General features: G+C 42.1%; 1 long non-coding RNA gene across 1 annotated transcript; it reads right to left on the reverse strand.

Moving 5' to 3' along the window:
• Positions 1-1638: 1638 nt before the first annotated feature.
• On the reverse strand, positions 1639-4943 carry LOC124288077. Its single transcript, XR_006901372.1, has 3 exons — positions 4367-4943; positions 2287-2482; positions 1639-1891 (listed from the first exon to the last, which is right to left on the reverse strand). It is a non-coding gene; the product is annotated as an uncharacterized LOC124288077 (long non-coding RNA).
• Between the last annotated feature and the right edge of the window lie 4733 nt (positions 4944-9676).

A 9676-nucleotide genomic window follows, 5' to 3' on the forward strand; every position in this document is an offset into this window, starting at 1 on the left:
TAAACAAGGATGACATAATATGTGCTGTCCATGACGTCAATAGCAAACTAACACATTGCGTTATTACTATTGTTATTAGTATGGTAATCACGGGTTCCGCAGGAAATACACAGTTTCGTGGTTTTGATTGCCTCCGTTTTGAGTAACAGATCCAACAATAAGTCAATTTCTCAGAAAAACAAGCATGCTGACATTGGATGATACAGGTTATCTCCCCTTGTGTAGTGACTCCGAGGCGAAGGGAGAAACTCAATTTGGCGTCACAGCATCACGTCATCATATCTCGTAACAGAACATACTTCCCAGCAGCAGAAGAACAAGATACACATTGCTTTGTCACGGGTCACACAGGATCTTCCTTACGTGTCTCACTGGCCTCGCATGTAATTCAGTCTAGGTACAAGGTTCAAAGTACAAAGTTCAAAGTACAAAGTTAAGTTCGTATAGCAGTGTCAGTTGAACATCACGGCTCTACAACGTGGACATTCCCTTGGGTCAAACATTTATACGTGTGATTCCGGTTTTAATCCGCAGACCTTTCTCTGGGATATACACCGCTAGCTCTACATCGTCGTAGTGGAAGCACAACGCCTTCAAAAGTAATGTTGATCTGGGACAGGCAAACCCAGTGTCAGCATCGACCCACGAACTAGGAGTTTCCTTCACAGCTGAGAACAGTAAAGAGCGATATACATGTATACTTGGGAAACTTTCTACCCATGCCCCACACATGAACTGATAATGAGAGGTGATACTGTATATAGGGAGGTCAGTGAAGGATTGTCTGGTTGAAGTTCACAGTGTACACTAGCTTGAGCAACTCTCAACACAAACATAATATCAATGATATAACAGATACACGAATACAGTTCAACATTATAATATTACTCAGTCATCTATCTACATAAATAGTTATCTCCCCTTGGTGTAGGATTTCACGGAAGGATGTAACTTTGACGAGTAGTCACGTGATCAGATGGGCTTTTCATATTTCAAGGACCAGCCCCGAATATCTATACGAGATACCTGGAAATGCCCGCATGTGTTTCTGACGAACAAACAACAGTGTTTCAACGAGAGAATTTTTTGTTCAGTTTCAATATTTTCAAAGCCTCCTTGTAATTTGGAGGTGGGGCTTCTTCAACGGAGGAAGCAGATGTTGACCTGAATAAAGAAAATACAGGCAAATGCATCCCCGGCATCCGTGATGACCGGCCATTATGTATCTCTACTTCCGGTTCATATGCGGGATTGTCATAAACACTGAGTCCAGGTGCTTGTTTATGGCAAGGGCAGTCACACTGAGCAGGCTGGACTGTTTGAGAGTTCGGAGCCTCGGCGTCTGTGTTCGTTAAGGAGGCACTGCTTTCGGAAGAATTGCTTTCACTGAGCGAGTTCGATCTCGAAGAGGACGGAGACCCCGCGGATGAAGACGTGGTTTCTGATGTTATCATGACGTCCGGCTCATGTTCAGATGAAGTTGAAAGAGATTCGTTAGAGGTTTCAGAGTCAAGATTTGTCAAATGTGTGTCCCTAAAAATGCCACATTTGGAAGATTTGCACTTTCTGCACAAAGAATAATGTCGAGATAACAAAAAAGGCCGTCCATGCAAGCCCAGTAGTTCCTGATAGCTCGGCGGAGGAAGAAACACTTCCGGATGAACAGCCTCCTCGTCTTGAGCTGGACGTCGCGCACGCGTAGAGCGTCTGTTCCGGCGACGTCGCTTCTCGAAGGTGAACGACCAGCAAATACGGAACAGGAAGATGACGACCGGAATAGCCGCGAGGACGATGTAAATGCGCATGTCAAATCGGAGGACACGTCTTGTACCATTCCCTTCCTGGTCCTCGTCTTGTGTCGTGTCTCCTTCCGTGTGGACCCTGTTTAGTGCTGAAAACACGGACAGGAGGTGAAGAGTTTGCACGAATTTATGCTACTGCTATGAGATATATTCCAAATGTTTAACGTAAAACTCGAGAAAAGTATTATGTCAATAAAGACATGTCAACAACCAAGTTCCCGAGCCTGAACCGCTGTTACCGTAGGTCGCCTCCTACAACCAGCTTATGTTGCTGCGAACAACAGAGTTTAATGTGAGGAGCTAGACTGACTTTTAGTCCCCAAATAAAATTTATAAACACTAAATTAAGATCTTATTTACCATAATGTAAAAAAATCTCAAATGCCAATGGGGACCAGGACAGTTTTTAGGCATCCAGACTTGAATTCACCAAAAAATATCATACAGAGAAACGTAAGTATTCACGCAACATAAAGGCACGTACGTTGACAGAAGAATCTTATTCTGTAGTTATTGCATATTCCGGAAGTCTGGTCACTATTCCTGCAGGCTAGACCCGCAGTGGAGCAGGGCAATGCCAGACTGTCTTCCCTCACGATGTCGTCGACGTCACCGTTGTCGACATCGCAGTCAGCTCTGGTGATGGTGTGAGTTGATGGGCAGATATTCCGTCTCAGAGCCTGTAAAGGAGGTAAAGTTATACTTCGCATAGTTTTAAAAGCTGAGCTCGGTCGTGCTATATCCGAGTTCGATTTTTTTTAAAAATTCCGATATGAGCGAGCGTATAGTTGCCTGTGTCAGTCCTTTCCTTGTGTAAACGTACTTGAAACTGTAGTTCCTGGTGTACATTTCATATGTGTTTAATTGGCAGTGTGACTTAATGTAAACATGTTTGTGGGTGTGTCAGGGATCAGATACATCTTGCAGTCACTAGCTTCAGGTATAAAGATGTCAGACTTCTGATATAGCTTGTAGTCACTAGCTGCAGGTATGTAGGTGTCAGGGATCAGATATAGCTTGTAGTCACTAGCTGCAGGTATGTAGGTGTCAGGGATCAGATATAGCTTGTAGTCACTAGCTGCAGGTATGTAGGTGTCAGGGATCAGATATAGCTTGTAGTCACTAGCTGCAGGTATGTAGGTGTCAGAGATCAGATATAGCTTGTAGTCACTAGCTGCAGGTATGTAGGTGTCAGGGATCAGATATAGCTTGTAGTCACTAGCTGTAGGTATGTAGGTGTCAGGGATCAGATATAGCTTGTAGTCACTAGCTGCAGGTATGTAGGTGTCAGAGATCAGATATAGCTTGTATTCACTAGCTGCAGGTATGTAGGTGTCAGAGATCAGATATAGCTTGTAGTCACTAGCTGCAGGTATGTAGGTGTCAGGGATCAGATATACCTTGTAGTCACTAGCTGCAGGTATGTAGGTGTCAGGGATCAGATATAGCTTGTTGCCACTAGCTCCAGGTATGTAGGTGTCAGGGATCAGATATAGCTTGTAGTCACTAGCTGCAGGTATGTGGGTCTCAGGGATCAGATATAGTTTGTAGCCACTAGTTGCTGGCATATAGGTGTCAGGGATCAGATATAGCTTGTAGTCACTAGCTGCAGTTATGTAGGTGTATATGCACGCGATCAGAAATACACGACGGAGTATCAAGTTAATTATATATACAAACGTGATGAGGGCTAACTTGGATTTGAAAACTGATCCATTTTGAAAAATTCGAAACCGCTTATTTCATCCATTAGTTACAAATATCGTGAACGCGTTTGACTAAAACTCCAAACTGTGGCTATAGTGACTGGAAAGGGGCGGGGCTGTAAGACAATGGAGTACACAATGTATTGTGACGACTCACCATATTAAGGCTATAGGGGTCCCCAAGGCAATAAGGAGCTAATTATTTCTCAGGTAATAGGCAGCGCGACCAATGTATGTGAGTGTGAAGCTCTACAGGTGTTATATCAACCCTTAATACACAGTCGGGGTACATGAGTGTGAAGCTCTACAGGTGTTATATCAACCCTTAATTCCCAGTCGGGGTACATGAGTGTGAACCTCTACAGGTGTTATATCAACCCTTAATACACAGTCGGGGTACATGAGTGTGAAGCTCTACAGGTGTTATATCAACCCTTAATTCCCAGTCGGGGTACATGAGTGTGAAGCTCTACAGGTGTTATATCAACCCTTAATACACAGTCAGGGTACATGAGTGTGAAGCTCTACAGGCGTTATATCAACCCTTAATAAACAGTCAGGGTACATGAGTGTGAAGCTCTACAGGCGTTATATCAACCCTTAATACACAGTCGGGGTACATGGGTGTGAAGCTCTACCGTTATATCAACCCTTAATTCCCAGTCGGGGTAAATGAGCGTGAAGCTCTACCGTTATATCAACCCTTAATACACAGTCCGGGTACATGAGTGTGAAGCTCTACAGGCGTTATATGAACCCTAAATTCCCAGTCGGGGTACATGAGTGTGAAGCTCTACCGTTATATCAACCCTTAATTCCCAGTCGAGGTACATGGATTACAACACCCACAACACCCACCCTGGTGATGGATTGAACCGTTTCGTAGTCGCCGTCGCCGCTCACTGGGTCGTCCACGTCGTACCACTCAGTCCAGTACTCGCGGTCGCCCTGCCTTAGTCGGGAGGCTGCAACACACAATAATAATGATGACGATTATAACAATAATAAGAGTCCCCCTTGAATGACGTAGTGTACACACGATTTGTGATTCTCTGCCTGTGCCATGTGCCATGTGACATGCTAAAATAGTCCCATTATCATCTCACCCACCGGGTACCCATTCCCTGCTGCATCAGCAGAGGATTATTTCAAATACTTACTTGCCTAAGGAGACACCCACGTGCTACGCGAGCCCCGGTGTTGGTCACAACCTCAAGAGCCAAGGGAGATCACCCATCGAGTACTTTTCGTGAACAGCGTTGTTTAACGTGAGCTGGTCGTTGTAAGCAGGTCAACTTACCACTGATATATTTCAGTACCACAAAGTCAGCCAAAGATGAACTCAGGAAATTGATAAGATCTAAGTAGACAGCACCCACAGTTGGAAATATAAGAAAAATAAGATGCAAATAATAAATCTACGGCGTGACACGTGTATATGTAGACGATGAGTGAGTGAGGCAACATTACCTTATGTCCTGATGGTATACAATGAGTGAGTGAGGCAGTCTTGCTTCGTGCCCTGGCGGTATACGATGAGTGAGTGAGGCAGTATTACCTCATGCCCTGACGGTATACGATGAGTGAGTGAGGCAATATTACCTTATGTCCTGATGGTATACAATGAGTTAGTGAGGCGGTCTTGCTTCGTGCCCTGGCGGTATACGATGAGTGAGTGAGGCAGTATTACCTCATGCCCTGGCGGTATACGATGAGTGGGTGAGGCAGTCCTGCTTCGTGCCCTGATCGTGTACGACAGACCAAGGTTGCAGAGTGTGTTTACATACAACGTAACAGGAGATGATAAATAAACATCAAGTGGGTCAAGTGGAGAAAATGGATACCAGACAATACACGTAGCAACATCAAGTCAGATGACCTCTTGTCGGGGACTACTCAGATACCAACTGAACTGTGCGTATCTTCACACATCCGTGTGGCAAGGAAGTGGCTGGTCAGGTGTGTGAACGATGGTGTTTAAGGAGGCAGTGACACATCCTCGATTATCCGGGGCATTATACCTCCATTCTACGTGACACGGTGGGTAACCGATGGTACCACTGGCGGTTGGGTAGCCTAGTGGTTAAAGCGTTCGCTCGTCACGCGAAGGTCCGGGTTCGATTCCCCACATGGGTACAATGTGTGAAGCCCATTTTTGCTGTAATCCCCTCGTGATATAGGTGGAATATTGCTAAAAGCGGCTTAAGATACAAATCACATCAGTGAACATGACACGCTGGGTAAACGAGGTCACAACTGGCCACAGAAACGACTTTGGGGTTGTACAAATTGGGTTGAAAAGAGCCAGATCACAAGATACAAAAAGCATCTAAAAGTTTTACGAACAGATGAAATATTTCAAGAGATTATGGGAAACAGGAAGGACAATACACCATACTTATACCTTCAAGTACACATCAATATCACTTGAAACGCAATGCATGCAACACAGAAAGAAATACCATAATACAGGTAAACTGTCTGCATCCTCCCCAAATATGCATAGTGGTCACTGGAAGTCCAATAACCTTGACCGCCACGAACACAGTTACTAGTTACGGATTTCACCGAGTCGTAGACTGAAATGAAGGCCGAGGCTCGTTTGTTTACAAACAAAGTGCTGGAGTTGACATTCTTTCATGGAATATAGAGGGTCTACGTAAACATGAGCAATGTGGATCTCCTCTTAAGAACTACTGCAATAAGTTCGACGTAATCGGATTCTAAGAATCGTTTTTACGATCAGCAAGTGAGTTCACTGATTTTTTGCCAGGCTACTTATTGTTTTCAACAGTGTACGTCAGAAAGTCAGACGACTTGGCAAGTATAGCGGTGGTGTAACTGTCGTCATAAAGTGAGGTGAGGTGAGGTGAGGTGAGGTGAAATTGGGTTTAATGTCGTGCTTAAGAATATTTCGCTCATATGACCACGTATATGCGTGTGTATGTGTATGTGCGCCTGCTTGTACTAGCCCAGACTTAAGCTGGTTTTATAGTCCTAGCCCACTGGGATACCATGCCGCAGTGAAGCATGAATAACCCACTCAGACACATTCTACTGACTCCGAGCCGATCAGTCCTTGTTGTACCCATTAATGCCGAGCGCCAGGCAGGGACCAACAACCCAGATAGCATTCAGGCAATGTTGGCAAAACCATTGCTAACGTTGGGCCAACGTCCGCATGCTATCTGGGAAGTACCATATTTTAACGTCTTTTGGTATGACGCGGTCGGGGATCGAACCCGCGACCTTCCACTCTCCGGGCGGACGCTCTAACCACTACACCACGGAGGCGGTCGTCATAAAGTCATGCCTAGTTGAAGATGGGTATTGTAAACGTCTTTATGAACATTTTAAGGACTGTATAGTGATTCTACTACATTCGTCACGGTTAGACTGGGATCGAGACATTATTTTACTCTTCAAGTATATATCACCTGAAAACTCTGAGACTCCTACATATAATGATGATGATAAAGATGATATATCTGTATTGGAAGGCTACATATCAACTATACGTTGTGATTATCCTGTAGACCATATACTTTTGTCTGGAGACCTCAATGCCAGGATGAAGGATTTCCTCGACTACATCCCTGGTGACAATTTAGATTGCATTTTTTGGATTCAGCAGACTATCCCAGTGATGAGTTTGATACTCCACGAACAAGCAGACACAATATTCAATTTCAAAATAATTATGGCATTAAATTGTCCATACCTTTAACGACCGGCTCCATAATGATAAATCTGGGGAGTTTACTTGTATCACTCACAATGGCTCCAGTGTTGTGGACTATATGACTGGAAGCTCTTCATTATTCCACAAGGTTAGAAATTTTGGGATAGGTACTCTGGACCTCTCTTGTCATTTCCCCCTCTACTGCACTCTCGATATTTCATGTGCTCTGTCTAACTCTGAATGTACCACAACTTCTAATACAGATGCTAATCAGCAGGCCACTACTGAGGAGGATTCATGGGTTAGATATGTGTGGTCTAAGGTCAGTAATAGTCAGTTTGCAACACAGTTTCACAACAAATTTTAGATATGTCTGTTACACTAACTGACCTTGTGTATACCAATATTGATTAAGCAGTTAATCTCTAAATCTCTTAGTTAGACTGATGCAACAAAGTGCTTCCCATACTAGGAGTGTGTATTGTAGGTTTGATAAGCACAGGCACAGATCCCAGCCCCCCTGGTGGGATGCAGAGCTGGAACAACTAAAACACGATAAATATTCTGCATTGCGTGCACACAAAGACAATAATCAGGACTTGGATATATTTCGACAACTACAAAAACTATTAAAAAAGACATTCATAACCAAAAAGGGGAATTATCAGTGTAAGCAAAGACAGAAACTAGTGGATTCCTGCAGTGACTCGAGCCAACTCGAGCCAATAACAGAATGTGTGACAGTCTTCCCTGATCTATCTCAAGTAATCAGTGGTTTGATCACTTTCTATCATTACTTGGTGTTGACCAGCCTGATGTTTACCTATTGTTTCACCACATGTTGTAAATGTTACTGATGTGTAAACACTTAATGCTGCTATTACTGAGCAGGAAGTTTGTTGCACATTTTACATTCTCCTAACAATAAGTCCCCTGGACCTGATGGTATATCAAATGAGTTTCTTAAAGCATCAAGTGCCTCAATTGTAGCTTGTCCTACAGTACTATTTATTTAATAGTGGTAATTTTCCATGTGGTTGGGGCAAGAGTATCATATACCCTCTGTTCACATCTGGCTGTAAAAGTAACCCAAATAATTATAGGGGTATATCTCCTATTGATTCTATTTGTACAATTTTCCTATATTTTGAATAAGCGTTAAAAATCATGGTGCGATGCACATGAAATTATTAATGAGTCCCAGACAGGCTTCAGAGCAGGGTACTCCACAATTGATCATATTTTCTCTCTTCAGGCTTTAGCCCCAAAATATTCTGGTAAAAAGAGAGGTAGATTTTATTGCCTTTTTATTGATTTCTCAAAGGCTTTTGACACAATAAAACATTATGTTCTCTTGCAATCTTTAGCTGAAGTTGGTATTTCTGGTAAATTTTATAATATAATATCATCAGTGTACAGCAGTTTATCTGCATGTGTTAGAACCTTTAACGGGTTTATCTAAGTGTTTTACATGTAATATTGGTACCCGTCAGGGTTGTGTGTTAAACCCACAGCTGTTTATCATATTTATAAATAAGTTGTTTTCCTTAATGGAAAAGGAAGGTGGTATAGGTGTTAATGTTTCACCTGATTTTAACAATTTGTGTTCACTTATGTTTGCTGATGATGTTTCTGCACTTTCTGATGCATGTAATCAGTTACAACAGAAGATAATGCTCTTGAATGTTTCTGTAAACAACCTGGAATGTCAGTTAATCTTAGTAAAACAAAAGTTCTTGTTTTTAGAAATGGTGGGCCATTACGGGAATATGAAAAGTAGTTCTATAATGGTAATCCTATTGAAACTGTATCCTTTTATAAATATCTAGGACTTGTATTTACACCAAATCTTGTATGGAGTACAGCGCAAAGCTGTCTAGTATCTCAAGCTAACAAGTCAATATTTTCTGTAAATGGTTTTCAAAAAAAGATGGGAAGAGTAAATTGTAAAGACTTGTTTAAGATTTTTGACTGTATGCTTTCACCTATTTTGTGTTATGGGTCTGAGATTTGGGGTACTAACTATTGTAACATCGAGTCTGTTCAGGTACAATTTTGTAAATATTTCTTGAAAGTTGGTAAATCTAGCTGTAATAACATGGCTCTTGGTGATTGTGGCAGACTTCCTCTACAAATTACTTATATGACTAAAGTAATTGAATACTGGTTTCACTTATTGCATATGCCTTATAATAGACTGCCAAAACATTGTTATATTATGCTCAAGTCCTTAGATGATGTTGACCGAACTACTTTGGCAACTTGTGTCAAAATATTTTATTTAAGTATGGTTTTGGCTATGCATGGATCAGTCAGGATGTTGGCAATGTTGATTATTTCATATCCTTGTTTAAGCTGAGACTTTCGGATAATCTTAAACAATGTTGGTCCACTTCAATTCAAAATCTAATAAGTGTAATTGCTCCCAATTTAAGACATTTTTAAATTTTGAAGGTATTTAAGTTATGATATTCCTTCACATATCA

The sequence above is a fragment of the Haliotis rubra genome, unplaced genomic scaffold (genome assembly GCF_003918875.1).
Source record: "Haliotis rubra isolate DU_JTF1 unplaced genomic scaffold, ASM391887v1 Scf411, whole genome shotgun sequence".
NCBI lineage: Eukaryota > Metazoa > Mollusca > Gastropoda > Lepetellida > Haliotidae > Haliotis > Haliotis rubra.